This window comes from Zea mays, chromosome 4, assembly GCF_902167145.1.
Source record: "Zea mays cultivar B73 chromosome 4, Zm-B73-REFERENCE-NAM-5.0, whole genome shotgun sequence".
Classification (NCBI taxonomy): Eukaryota; Viridiplantae; Streptophyta; class Magnoliopsida; order Poales; family Poaceae; genus Zea; species Zea mays.
In genome coordinates, this window is record NC_050099.1 from 62,717,849 (window position 1) to 62,731,502 (window position 13,654).

The 13,654-nt window shown below is 54.9% G+C and overlaps 1 pseudogene; it reads left to right on the forward strand.

Annotated features, from left to right (window-relative positions):
* Window positions 1–13,654, forward strand: part of LOC103655310 (uncharacterized) — a 132,398-nt pseudogene that overhangs the window by 26,357 nt on the left and 92,387 nt on the right.

Genomic DNA, 13,654 nt, shown 5'->3' on the forward strand with positions numbered 1-13,654 from the left:
CAGTCTACCTAGACTGGTGCGACAAGCCCATCACCTTCGACCAGGACGACCACCCCAACCGCGTGCCGAGCCCGGGGAAATATCCGCTCGTTGTCGACCCCGTCATCGGCAACATCAGGCTCACCAAGGTCCTCATGGACGGAGGCAGCAGCCTCAACATCATCTATGCCGAGACCCTCGGGCTCCTGTAGATCAATCTGTCCTCAATCCGGACAGGCGCGACGCCTTTTCACGGGATCATCCCCGGGAAACGCGTCCAACCCCTCGGACAACTCGATCTACCCGTCTGCTTCGGGACTCCCTCCAACTTCCGAAGGGAAACCCTCACGTTCGAGGTGGTCGGGTTCCGAGGAACCTACCATGCAGTACTGGGGAGGCCATGCTACGCCAAGTTCATGGCCGTCCCCAACTACACCTACCTCAAGCTCAAAATGCCGAGCCCCAACGGGGTCATCACTGTCGGCCCCACGTACCGACACGCGTACGAATGTGACGTGGAGTGCGTGGAGTACGCCGAGGCCCTCGCCGAATCCGAGGCCCTCATCGCCGACCTGGAGAGCCTCTCCAAGGAGGCACCAGACGTGAAGCACCACGCCGGCAACTTCGAGCCAGCAGAGACGGTTAAGTCCGTCCCTCTCGACCCCAGCAACGACGCCTCCAAGCAGATACGGATCGGCTCCGAGCTCGACCCCAAATAGGAAGCAGTGCTCGTCAACTTTCTCCGCGCGAACGCCGAAGTCTTTGCGTGGAGTCCCTCGGACATGCCTGGCATACCGAGGGATGTCGCCGAGCACTCGCTGGATATCCGAGCTGGAGCCCGACCCGTGAAGCAGCCACTGCGCCGATTCGACGAAGAAAAGCGCAGAGCCATAGGCGAGGAGATCCACAAGCTGATGGCCGCAGGGTTCATCAAAGAGGTATTCCATCCCGAATGGCTTGCCAACCCTGTGCTTGTGAGAAAGAAAGGAGGGAAATGGCGGATGTGTGTAGACTACACTGGTCTAAACAAAGCATGTCTGAAGGTTCCCTACCCTCTGCCTCGCATCGATCAAATCGTGGATTCCACTGCTGGGTGCGAAACCCTGTCTTTCCTCGATGCCTACTCAGAGTATCACCAAATCAGGATGAAAGAGTCCGACCAGCTCGCGACTTCTTTCATCACGCCCTTTGGCATGTACTACTACATTACTATGCCATTTGGTTTGAGGAATGCGGGTGCGACGTACCAAAGGTGCATGAACCACGTGTTTGGCGAACACATTGGTCGAATGGTCGAGGCTTACGTCGATGACATCGTAGTCAAGACGAGGAAAGCCTCCGACCTCCTCTCCGACCTTGAAATGACATTCCGGTGTCTCAAGGCGAAAGACGTAAAACTCAATCCCGAGAAGTGCGTCTTCGGAGTCCCCCGAGGCATGCTCTTGGGGTTCATCGTCTCCGAGCGGGGCATCGAGGCCAACCCGGAGAAAATCGCAGCCATCACCAACATGGGGCCCATCAAGGACTTGAAAGGCGTATAGAGGGTCATGGGATGCCTTGCGGCTCTGAGTCGTTTCATCTCGCGCCTCGGCGAAAGAGGCCTACCTCTGTACCGCCTCTTAAGGAAGACCGAGTGCTTCACTTGGACCCCCGAGGCCGAGGAAGCCCTCGAGAACCTGAAGGCGCTCCTTACGAACGCACCCATCCTGGTGCCCCCCGCTGCCGGAGAAGCCCTCTTGATCTACGTCGTCGCTACCACTCAGGTGGTCAGCGCCGCGATCGTGGTTGAGAGACGAGAAGAAGGGCATGCATTGCCCGTCCAGAGGCCGGTCTACTTCATCAGTGAGGTACTGTCCGAGACCAAGATCCGCTACCCACAAATTCAGAAGCTGCTGTACGCGATGATTCTGACGCGGCGGAAGTTGCGACACTACTTCGAGTCTCATCCGGTGACTGTGGTGTCATCCTTCCCCCTGGGGGAGGTCATCCAGTGCCGAGAGGCCTCGGGTAGGATTACAAAGTGGGTGGTGGAAATCATGGGCGAGACAATCTCGTTCGCCCCTCGGAAGGCCATCAAGTCCCAAGTCTTAGCGGACTTTGTGGCTGAATGGGTCGACACCCAGCTTCCAACGGCTCCGATCCAACCGGAACTCTGGACCATGTTTTTCGACGGGTCGCTGGTGAAAACAGGGGCAGGCGCGGGCCTGCTCTTCATCTCGCCCCTCGGAAAGCACCTCCGCTATGTGCTGCGCCTCCACTTCCCGGCGTCCAACAACGTGGCTGAGTACGAGGCTCTGGTCAACGGGTTGCGCATCACCATCGAGCTAGGGGTCCGACGCCTCGACGCTCGCGGTGACTCGCAGCTTGTCATCGACCAAGTCATGAAGAACTCCCACTGCCGCGACCCGAAGATGGAAGCCTACTGCGACGAGGTTCGGCGCTTGGAAGACAAGTTCTACGGGCTCGAGGTCAACCACGTCGCCCGACGATACAACGAGACTGCGGACGAGCTGGCTAAGATAGCCTCGGGGCGGACAACGGTTCCCCCGGACGTCTTCTCCCGGGACCTACATCAACCCTCAGTCAAGACAAACGACACGCCCGAGACCGAGAAGGTCTCGGCCCTGCCCGAGGTGCCCTCGGCTCAGCCCGAGGCACCCTCGGCTTCCGAGGGTGAGGCACTGCGCATCGAGAAAGAGCGGAATGGGGTCACGCCTAATCGAAATTGGCAGGCCCCGTACCTGCAATATCTCCACTGAGGAGAGCTACCCCTCGACAGAGCCGAAGCTCGGCGACTGGCGCGATGCGCCAAGTCATTCGTCTTGCTGTGTGACGGGAAGGAGCTCTACCACCGCAGCCCCTCCGGCATCCTCCAGCGATGCATATCCATCGCCGAAGGCCAGGAGCTCTTACAAGAAATACACTCGGGGGCTTGCGGTCATCACGCAGCGCCTCGAGCCCTTGTCGGAAACACTTTCCGATAAGGTTTCTACTGGCCGACCGCGGTGGTCGACGCCACTAGAATTGTCCGCACCTGCCAAGGGTGTCAATTCTACGCAAGGCAGACCCACCTACCCGCTCAGGCTCTACAGACAATACCCATCACCTGGCCATTTGTTGTGTGGGGTCTGGACCTCGTCGGTCCCTTGCAGAAGGCACCCGGGGGCTACACGCACCTGCTGGTCGCCATCGACAAATTCTCCAAGTGGATCGAGGTCCGACCCCTAAACAGCATCAGGTCCGAACAGGCGGTGGCGTTCTTCACCAACATCATCCACCGCTTCGGGGTCCCAAACTCCATCATCACCGACAACGACACCCAGTTCACCGACAGAAAGTTCCTGGACTTCTGCGAGGATCACCACATCCGGGTGAACTGGGCCGCCATGGCTCACCCCATGACGAATGGGCAGGTAGAGCGTGCCAACGGCATGATTCTGCAAGGACTCAAGCCGAGGATCTACAACGACCTCCACAAGTTCGGCAGGCGATGGGTGAAGGAACTCCCCTCGGTGGTCTGGAGTCTGAGGACAACGCCGAGCCGAGCCACGGGCTTCACACCATTCTTTCTAGTCTATGGGCCGAGGCCATCTTTCCCACAGACTTAGAATACGGTTCCCCGAGGACGAGGGCGTACGACGACCAAAGCAATCGAACCAACCGAGAAGACTCACTGGACCAGCTGGAAGAGGCTCGGGACATGGCCTTACTACACTCGGCGCGATATCAGCAGTCCCTGCGACGCTACCACGCCCGAGGGGTTCGGTCCCGAGACCTCCAGGTGGGCAACTTGGTGCTTCGACTATGAGAAGACGCCCGAGGGCGGCACAAGCAAACGCCTCCCTGGGAAGGGTCGTTCGTCATCGCCAAGGTTTTGAAGCCCGGGACGTACAAGCTAGCCAACAGCCAAGGCGAGGTCTACAGCAACGCTTAGAACATCCGACAGCTACGTCGCTTCTACCCTTAAGATGTTCTCAAGCCGTTCATATACCTCGTTTACATATGAAGTCTAACCATCAAGGAAGGGTTAGCCTTGCCTCGGCAAAGCCCGACCCTCCCTCGGGGGCTAGATGGGGCGAACCCCCTCCGCGTCAAAAATTTCTTCGGAAAAAGTCTTTCTGCCAGAATATCTTTCGTGCTTTTCGACTACTTCGAAAGTGGGATCCCGAAAACGACGGAGTACACGTAAGCAGCCAAGGCCGACCGAGCCGAGGGACTCCTACGCCTCCGGGATACGGATACCTCACTCATCACCTTCTGCGATAAGTAACTCACGCTCGGATAAGCGATTCCGCTGACCGAACAAGTCTTAATGCTCGGAAACTTTTCTGCTGAAACGATTTTTCGTGCCTTCTCGACTATATCGATAGCAGAATCCTATGAACGAGTAAGAGTACACGTAAGCGGCAAGGCCGACCGAGCCGAGGGACTCCTACGCCTCCGGGATACAGATACCTCACTCATCACCTTCCGTGAAAAGTAACTCTCGCTCGGACAAACAATTCTGTTACCGACAAATAAGTCCAGATACTCGAAACGAGAGGAAAAGAAACGCAGCTTTACAACACGACGACAGTATGTTTGGGCCTCAGCGGCTGCAAAAAACATACACACACTACAGACAAAGCTGATCCTGCAGGCTCAGACGTCGATGGAGGGGGAGCAGCAGCACCCTCGACGTCAACTCCACCTTCGGCAAAGTCCGACCGAGCCTCGGACGGCAACCCGAGCGAAGGATCTCCGCTCCGAAGGACGACGTCAGCACCACGCCCGGGCCGTCGCCGTCAGGGTCTCCTCCAGGAACCCGGCCCGAGCAGACGGCTCGGCCGGTCGCCCCGAAGCCTCAGCCAGCTGTCCCCCGAGGACACCAGCCCGGCTCGTGGCCTCGGCAACTCGACTCCGGTGCTGGTCCTGCCAGTGGACGGCCCGGCCAGGCTCCGGCCGACGAAGTCTTCTTTTCGAGCCAACTCTGCCTCTGTTCATGCTGACACCGCTGCCTTCAGCCCCAGCTCACCGCAGAGCGGCCGAGGGTTCCTTTAACTAAGCAAGAGAAGCCTCGGGCGGCAAGGCCGACCGAGCTGAGGGACTCCTACGCCTTCGGGATACGGATACCTCACTTGTCACCTTCGCACGAGGCAACTCACACTTGGTTAAGCGGTTCAGTTAGCCGACAGGCGAGTCCTAGTGCTCGAAATGAGGAAAAAACACGGCTTCATGCCAAAAATACATACATGTTCAGGCCCCGACAACCACGACGAACAAGACACCGGCACTCAAGGTGCCATTACAAACGGAACTCCGGTTCCGCCCCCGCGGGTATGAACAACCTCCACACCGGAGAGACTACGGGACGACAAACTCCTGGTGGCTCGCCAGCGACCTCTGCAGCAGCAGCGACGATCCCAGGACGGACGTTGTCGCCAGAAGGCTCTCGTTCGTGTCCCCACTCAAGGGGCGCGAACCAGACATTAAAGCCAAAGAGCTGGAGGTCGGTTCACGGGTAGCACTGACGGGCTTGTCGGCGGAGAAGCTTTCTCCAGCTGCCACCGACGGCGGCGTCCACCAACACCGCACTAGTGAGCGTCGGCCACCCCAAAGCGCACCGGCAGGTCCTCACTCCCGTCCTCGCCACGAAAGCGAGGACAGAGGACGGAATGTTGCATCCTAGCTAGGCAGCAACAGTCCGCCTTCCCCGGCATGGCTGGGGGGCGCCTCCTCCATAGAGCTGGAGGATGGTTCCCACCCCCAGAAGCTGGAAGAGGCGGGACGCCAGCCCACGCGAAGGCAGGCCCCGGCTCGCCTCGCTCTCCGCCCCAGCAAGGATGATGAAGATCCTTGAAGCTGAGGGCGGGACTGAGGTCGCAGCCCGGCTCGCTTCTCCCCACCATCGAACTGGTGGTCACCGTCTTGGGTGACCACCGGCGAGGGGATGCAGCCGGGCTGCCTGACGAAAATCCTTGAAGCCGAACGATGGCTGAAAGGTACCAACTTCCGCGAAGTTGCGTTCCTCCAACGACGACAAGACGAAAGCAACGCGAGCGCTCCCCATCCGGGGGCTCGGAAGGTGGAAGGGCGAGATGCATGAGGAGAGTGCAAAGACATGGTTGCCATCCAAGGGGGTCACCCTCCTTTTAAAGGTGACTCACCCCACTCGCGTCCTCAGCCGGCACGGACTGAGTCTTCTCCAACATGCTCCAATGTCTTCCCCCTACAACACGGGGGCTGGGTCCCACGCATCATGCAAGCTGGCCCAGGACAGAAGGAGCCAAACCGCCACGCACGGAGCGCACAACAGCCCAGCAGTTACAAGCATTCCTCCACTATCGCCCGGACCAGCAGGTGAAAGGGCGGACCGCCATGCAGGCGGCATGCAATCGCACCAAGGGGGCGCACCCTTTCGACTTCGATGCGTCCAACATGGAGGCCCAGGCCCACACGTCATGTAACCGGCGCGCCGGTTACTACGTGCAAGAAACTGCACCGCCACTCGCGCCAGTACCGCGCCTTCTCGACTGCGGAACCGGTGCCGCGACTCGAGGTGACCCTGCGCATGACCCGACAGTGCCAACCGAGCACATCGGTCACGGGTCAGCCAGCCACGGGAGAAGGCGCGACGGTCGATACGGCCAGAAATGGGCCGGCAGTAATGGCAGTGGCAGGCGAGCGAAAGCAGCGGTCAAGTCGCCTGCGGACTCACGTCCCCTCCTGGGACAGCAAGAGAGCCCTCTCCCATGGAGTAAAGACGAAGCGCCCGTGTTCCGTTCCTCAAACGGCTCGCGCACGCACAACGGCTGCCCCACGAACCACTCGTCCCATCGCATTAACTCTGCGGCAGGACAGGCGGCACCTTTGGCAGGCGAAGCAGGCGACGCTTCACCTCCGCCAAAATGACCGCGTCAAAAAAGGTGCGCCACGTCGTTCAATTTCGTATCCTTTTCCACTTCCTCTTTCTCTCTCTTGCCACAGGGACCGGGAAAGGGGATACTCCAAAAGGGATCCTTCTCCGCGAAGGAAGCGGGCCCCGAGCCCCCCTACTGATCAGAGGTTCGAAGGCTGGCCCCTCGGAAGGGTTCAACAGCCGCCTCAGAGCACCCAGGCTCCGCGCCCACTACTGGTCAGAGGTTCGAAGGCTGGCCCCTCGGAAGGGTTCAACAGCCGCCTCAGGCCACTCGGGCTCCGCGCCCACTACTGATCAGGGGTTCGTAGGCTGGCCCCCGAAGGGTTCTGACAGCCGCCTCAGAGCACGCAGAGCGAGGGATGACCCTGGGTATGTTCGATACATAACCAAGGCTTGGGCTACGCTCTCGAGGTACCCTAGGACATTTTCGAGACCGACGGGAATGATTTTGTAACGGAATCCCACCAGAGGGAGGCATCGAGCCCTCGGACCCCGTCAAAAGGGGACCGGGTCCGGCGAATCACCCGCAGGTACTTTTGGAGCGCGCCTCCGGGCCACTAGCCGACCCCTAATGAATGGGGCACGGGCGTCCACTCGGATTACCCATTAGCAACTCACTGGAGACACCATGTTCGGCGCCCTCCGAGGGCAACATGGCGCTTTCCCCCCCTCCTCCTTGCGGAAAGGCGACGCAGAGGCGTATGAAAAAAGCCGAGTCTGTCCTTGACCGTCCTCTCGCTCTGTGCGGAGGCTCGGGGGCTGCTCTCGCAAACCTGGCTTCGGCCAAACCGTTGACAGCGTCAACATACCAGCCCGAGAACTTGGGACTCGACTATGCACCCGGGCTACGGCCAGTTCGCATGAGGGAACAACCAGACCGGCCGAAGCATCACGAAATGCGCTAAGACCTCGAAGGAGTCAAACCACTCCTCCGAGGTCTCGGGGGCTACACCCGGCGGGTGCGCTCGCGCGCACCCACCAGAACGAAACGCAACCGAGAAAGGCTGAACCCCTTGCAAAAAAGTGCGACAAAAGCCTCCAAGCGAGTATCAACACTCCCTTCGAGGCTCGAGGGCTACTGTCGGGGACCATAATTAGGGGTACCCCCAAGACTCCTAATCTCAGCTGGTAACCCCCATCAGCACAAAGCTGCAAAGGCCTGATGGGCACGATTAAGGTCAAGGCTCAGTCCGCTCAAGGGACACGATCTCGCCTCGCCCAAGCCCAGCCTCGGGCAAAGGCAGCCGACCTCGGAGGATTCACGTCTCGCCCGAGGGCGCCCTCAAGCAATGGACACACCTTCGGCTCGCCCGAGGCCCAGTCTTCGCAGAGAAGCAACTTTGGTCAGATCGCCATGCCAACTGACCGTATCGCAGGAGCATTTAATGAGAGGATCGTCTGACACCTTATCCTGACGCACGCTCTTCAGTCGACAGAGCCGAAGTGGCCGCAGTCACTTCGCCGCTCCACTGACCGACCTGACAAGAAAACAGCACCGCCTGCGTCGCTCCGACTGTTGTGCCACTCGACAGAGTGAGGCTGACAGCAGCTAAGTCCAGCCTCGGGCGCCATAGGAAGTTCCGCCTCGCCCGACCCCAGGTCTCGGGCTCAACCTCGACGCTGGACGACGGACTCCGCCTCGCCCGACCCAGGGCTCGGACTCAGCCTCAGCCTCAGAAGACGGTCTCCGCCTCGCCCGACCCCAGGGCTCGGGCTCAACCTCGACGCTGGACAACGGACTCCGCCTCGCCCGACCCAGGGCTCGGACTCAGCCTCGGCCTCGGAAGACGGACTCCGCCTCGCTCGACCCGGGGCTCGGACACAGCCTCGACCTCGGAAGACGGACTCAACCTCGACCTCGGAGGAGCCTCCGCCTCGCCCGACCTAGGGCTCGGACCGGCCACGACACAGGGGGGGCATCATTACCCTACCCCTAGCTAGCTCAGGCTACGGGGAACAAGACCGGCGTCCCATCTGGCTCGCCCCGGTAAATAAGTAATGATGGCGCCCCGCGTGCTCCATGACGACGGCGGCTCTCAGCCCCTTACGGAAGCAAGGAGATGTCAGCAAGGATTCGACAGCCCCGACAGCTGTCCTTCCGCAGGGCTCCAGCTCTCCTCCGACGGCCACGACATCACATGAACAGGGTGCCAAAACCTCTCCGACTGCCACGACGGCATGTACTTAGGGATCTAGCTCCTCTCTGCTAGACACGTTAGCACACTGCTACACCCCCCATTGTACACCTGGACCCTCTCCTTACGCCTATAAAAGGAAGGTCCAGGGCTCTCGTACGAGGAGGTTGGCCGCGCGGGAGAACGGGCCGGCACATAAGGCTCTCGCTCTCTCCCACGCGAACGCTTGTAACCCCCTACTACAAGCGCACCCGACCTGGGCGCAGGGCAACACGAAGGCCGCAGGTTTCCCCTTTGCCTGTTTCTTCCCCCCTTCGTGCTCCGTCTCGCGCCGACCCATCTGGGCTGGGACACGCGGCGACAATTCACTCGTCAGTCCAGGGACCACCCGGGGTCGAAACGCCGACACTGCTATTGCTTTATGTGGTTTTGGGTGTTAAGATACACATTATTCATGATCATGTTTTATTATCAATTTGTTATTTACTGTTCATGACAAGATCATTATGTTAATTGGAACATGGAGAACCACCCGGGAAAATAGTGCTACCACAAGGGTGGTATGGGACGCCATTGGCTGACTAATTAGGAAAGCTAGTGGATGACTACCTTACCCGAAAGGGGCAAGGGCAGTAGGGGAGTGGTTGGTGTAGGGAGGTTCTCGGGTTGATTTTGCTACGATGGCGGTCAGACGGGGGATTCCTGCATTGCGTGCCCTAGAAACTGTAGCGGGTTTTGTGAAGCTAGTGAAACTTTGTAAAGGCCTCGTAGTGTTACCCTGCCTCGCTTCCTTGGTAGAGGTGTATGGGATTCATGACCCCTTGGTAGACGGGTAACATGACTTGTGGGTAAAGATATGCAACCTCTGCAGAGTGTAAAACTGGTATATTATCGTGCTCACGGTCATGAGTGGCTCGGACCCTCACATGAATAACTTATGGAATTAAATTTAATTGGTCATTTGCATTGCATTGTGGTTTATTATTAATTTTGATCTATTATTACCCTGGTTTGGTATATACTTACATTTAGTAACTACTAATAAAATTTGACCAACTTATTAAAAGCAATGCTCAGCTTTAACCATTGTTTGTTGATCAGCCCTACACTTCACATGAACTCCCACCTTTGGTGAGTTCATGCACATTATTACCCATAACTTGTTGAGCTATGATCTTTTGTGAGCTCACTCTTGCGATATATAAACCCCCCCCCCACAGGAGAAGAACAGGTGGTCCAAGAGGAGGCCTACAACGAGGAGTACAAGCTTATCTAGGTGGCGTCTCCCATTCAGCTTGATGGCGCCAAGGAATAATTATTTAGTTCGTTTTATTGTTATCATCTATTTTTCTAAGACTTTTGCTATGTAATAATGATACTTGTGACATTTATATCTATACACTTTGTCATTATATGTGATGTTCTTCTTTGGTGCACATATGAGACGCACCCGGCTTTATCCCTTAAATCCGGGTATGACAAAAGTGGTAATAGAGGAAATGTTGACTGTAGGACGAAACCTAGATAGAAATGGACAAAACCCTTACCTACTTATCTTTACTCTGATTCTTTCTATACTTATCCTGATCCTGTCTCATCTTTTGTTGTTCTACTATGACTACTCTTACCTTTTTACTTTAGAAAGACAAGAAGGATTTCACACCTTGGAATCCTACATCTAAGACCTCTTAAAGAGATACGAGACCTAAGACAAATATATATATATATATATATATTCTCTACCTGAAGTGATTGGATGTTTGTTCTGACGATAAATGCTTGATTTGCTTCTTTGATTGACTGAATTAGTATAGCAGGGAATTCTAGCATGTACCACTATAAGGTAATGTGTTAGTCTTAGTGGGTGGCACACTAATCTACTTAGCTAATAAAACCCCCAAAAGATCACGTCTCGTAATTACTCGTCTTATCTACAATTCTATCTTACCATGTGTTTCTAACCCAGATAGTCAATACTAGGAAGGGAGACGGAATAGATCTACCTGCCAACCACCATAGCAGAAGGATTGTTAGACAACCACAACCAGAAATGAATCCTCCAAATCCTCCATCGGCTGGGACAGATCCAGTGGTTGCCGCTCAGATGCAGATGCTACAGCAGATGGCAAACACGATGAATGAAATGCAGGCTCAAATGAGGCAAGAAAGTCAGGAGATGCGTCAGGAAAGGCAGTAGATGCAAGAGGAGATGAGGCAAGAATGACGCGAAAGGCAACAACAACCACCACTACCTCCACCACCACCACCAGCTCCACCTCGAGACAAGCACCAGGAATTCATGAGTCACAAGCCACCTACATTCTCTAGATCCCCAGACCCCCTACATGCTGATGACTGGCTAAAATCAGTGGAGAAGATGCTTAATATTGCTCAATGCACTGATCGAGAGAAGGTGCTCTATTCTTCGGGTCGTCTCACTGGCTCCGCTGCTGATTGGCGGGACTCCACTGCTGCCCATGATGCTGCCAATACTATTACCTGGGCAGAATTTGCTACACAGTTCAGAAACTACCATATTCCTGCCGGCCTGATGAAAATCAAGAAGAAGGAATTCTTATCGCTGAAGCAAGACAACATGTTAGTTAGTGAATATCGTGACAAATTTATTCAGCTATCAAGGTATGCTCCAGATGAGGTTGCTGATGATGAAAGGAAGCAGGAGCATTTCATGGAGGGACTTATTGGGCCTCTTCAATATCAGCTGGTTTCTCACACCTTCCCATCTTTCTAGAGGCTTCTGGACAAGGCTATAGCAGTTGAACACAAATGTGTTCAGCTGGGTGAGATGAAAAGGAAGGCTATCACCCAAGGGCAGGGGAGCAGTAGTATCTGTCCTCGCTATGTTCCACCCCAGGGTACACCAGCTCGTCCTGGAGGAGCGCAACGACCAGCTCAGTATACACCACAGGCGACTCTACAAACTCCACACACTCGTCAGGTTGTCCCCACTGGCACCTCGGCGAGACCTGCAAGACAGGGTACAGTCACCACTTGCTTCAAGTCTGGTGAGGTTGGGCACTACGCCAACGCTTGTCCGAAGAGGATCACCAACACACCTGCTCGAAGCAATGTCCAAGGCAAGCAACAGACTCCATCATCTGGCAAGGGATTCAGCATTGCCAGAGTCAACCAAGTCAGTGCTGATGCTAATGCTGATGGAGCTGATATCACTATCGATACATTTTACGTTAATACAGTTCCTGTAGCTATATTATTTGATTCTGGAGCTACGCATTCGTTCGTTTCTGCTTGCTATGTCAACACAAATGAGTTACCACTTCAAACTATGCAAAAATCACTGATAGTAATTACCCCTAAAGGATATATTGAAGCAAACTATATGACCAACAGATTAACACTTACAATCATGGGAAGGGAATTCTGGTCTATGCCTATAGTATTAGAGGAGAGCAGTATAGATCTGATACTTGGTATGTCATGGTTAAGGAAAGCAAAGGTAGTTATACATTGTGCTAGGGGAACTGTAGAACTCACCAGTCCAAAAGGAGAAAGATTCGAAGTCATGATTACCATAACCCCCTCTACCAGACCCGCCATATATTTAGTAGATGGAAAATTTGTGGGCAGAAACATCTGTGTGGTTTGATAGTTCCCAGTTGTCTTTCAAGAGGAGTTACTGAAAGCTCTCTTGTGGGTTTTGGTGTTTAGATGACAACCCAATTAAAGGACTAACACGTGTGCTTAGTGTTGAACAGGTGCTGAATACAAAGCGAATAGGGTTCAACACAAGTGAACAAGTGTGATGGTCCAAAGACTGAATTATCTCTAGATAATGGACATCACAAGAAAGATGGACATTGCTTAAGTGAGACTCGATGTGCATAACTCAGAGACAACCGATCAAGCCAAGGATGGAAGCAAGAAGAGCTTTGAGGTACCGAGTGCACGGGAGAAAGTCAAGGAGACCAGGAACCCAAAGCCAGGGGTGAAGAAGAAGACTTGCAAAGTCAAGGTTGATCTTGTTAAGAGTTATGGTGCATCAAGGAACACTTCAAAAGGACATGACTTACAACCAATGAGGTAACATCTACAATTATGTGGTGAAAGTCATAAGGCTCAAGATCAAGCTCAAGAAGTGAACAAGGTCACTGGAAGGAGAAGCTGTGTCAAAACCAGAACTGGAAGCAATCCAAAAAAGCTAAGTGCACCTTGATCTTTAGTTTGGGTTGTTCTTATGTTTGGAGATATCCTATGTGACCTTTGCAGGATGTTGGAGCTCAGAAATGACAAATCTAGATCAAGTCAAGTTGACTTGATAGTTTATGAGTCCAACATCAATCTCAATCATGCCAAATGCTAAAGGAGTGCAAAACAAGAACAAGGTGTGTTTCTAGACTTAGTGAATTGTTTTTGAGTACTAACATATTCTGTTTAAGTGCTAGAAACAGCGAGAAAAGAATTGCAAAAAGTCTTGGCTCGGCGTAGCCAAAACTCTGCTCAGTCTGGCACACCGGACTGTCCGGTGGTGCACCGGACAGTGTCCGGTGCGCCAGTCTGAACTCCGGTGAACAGACCACTCTCGGGAAAAGTCTGGCGGCGTGCAACTATAATTTACCGGACTGTCCGGTGGTACACTGGACTGTCCGGTGAGCCAACGGTC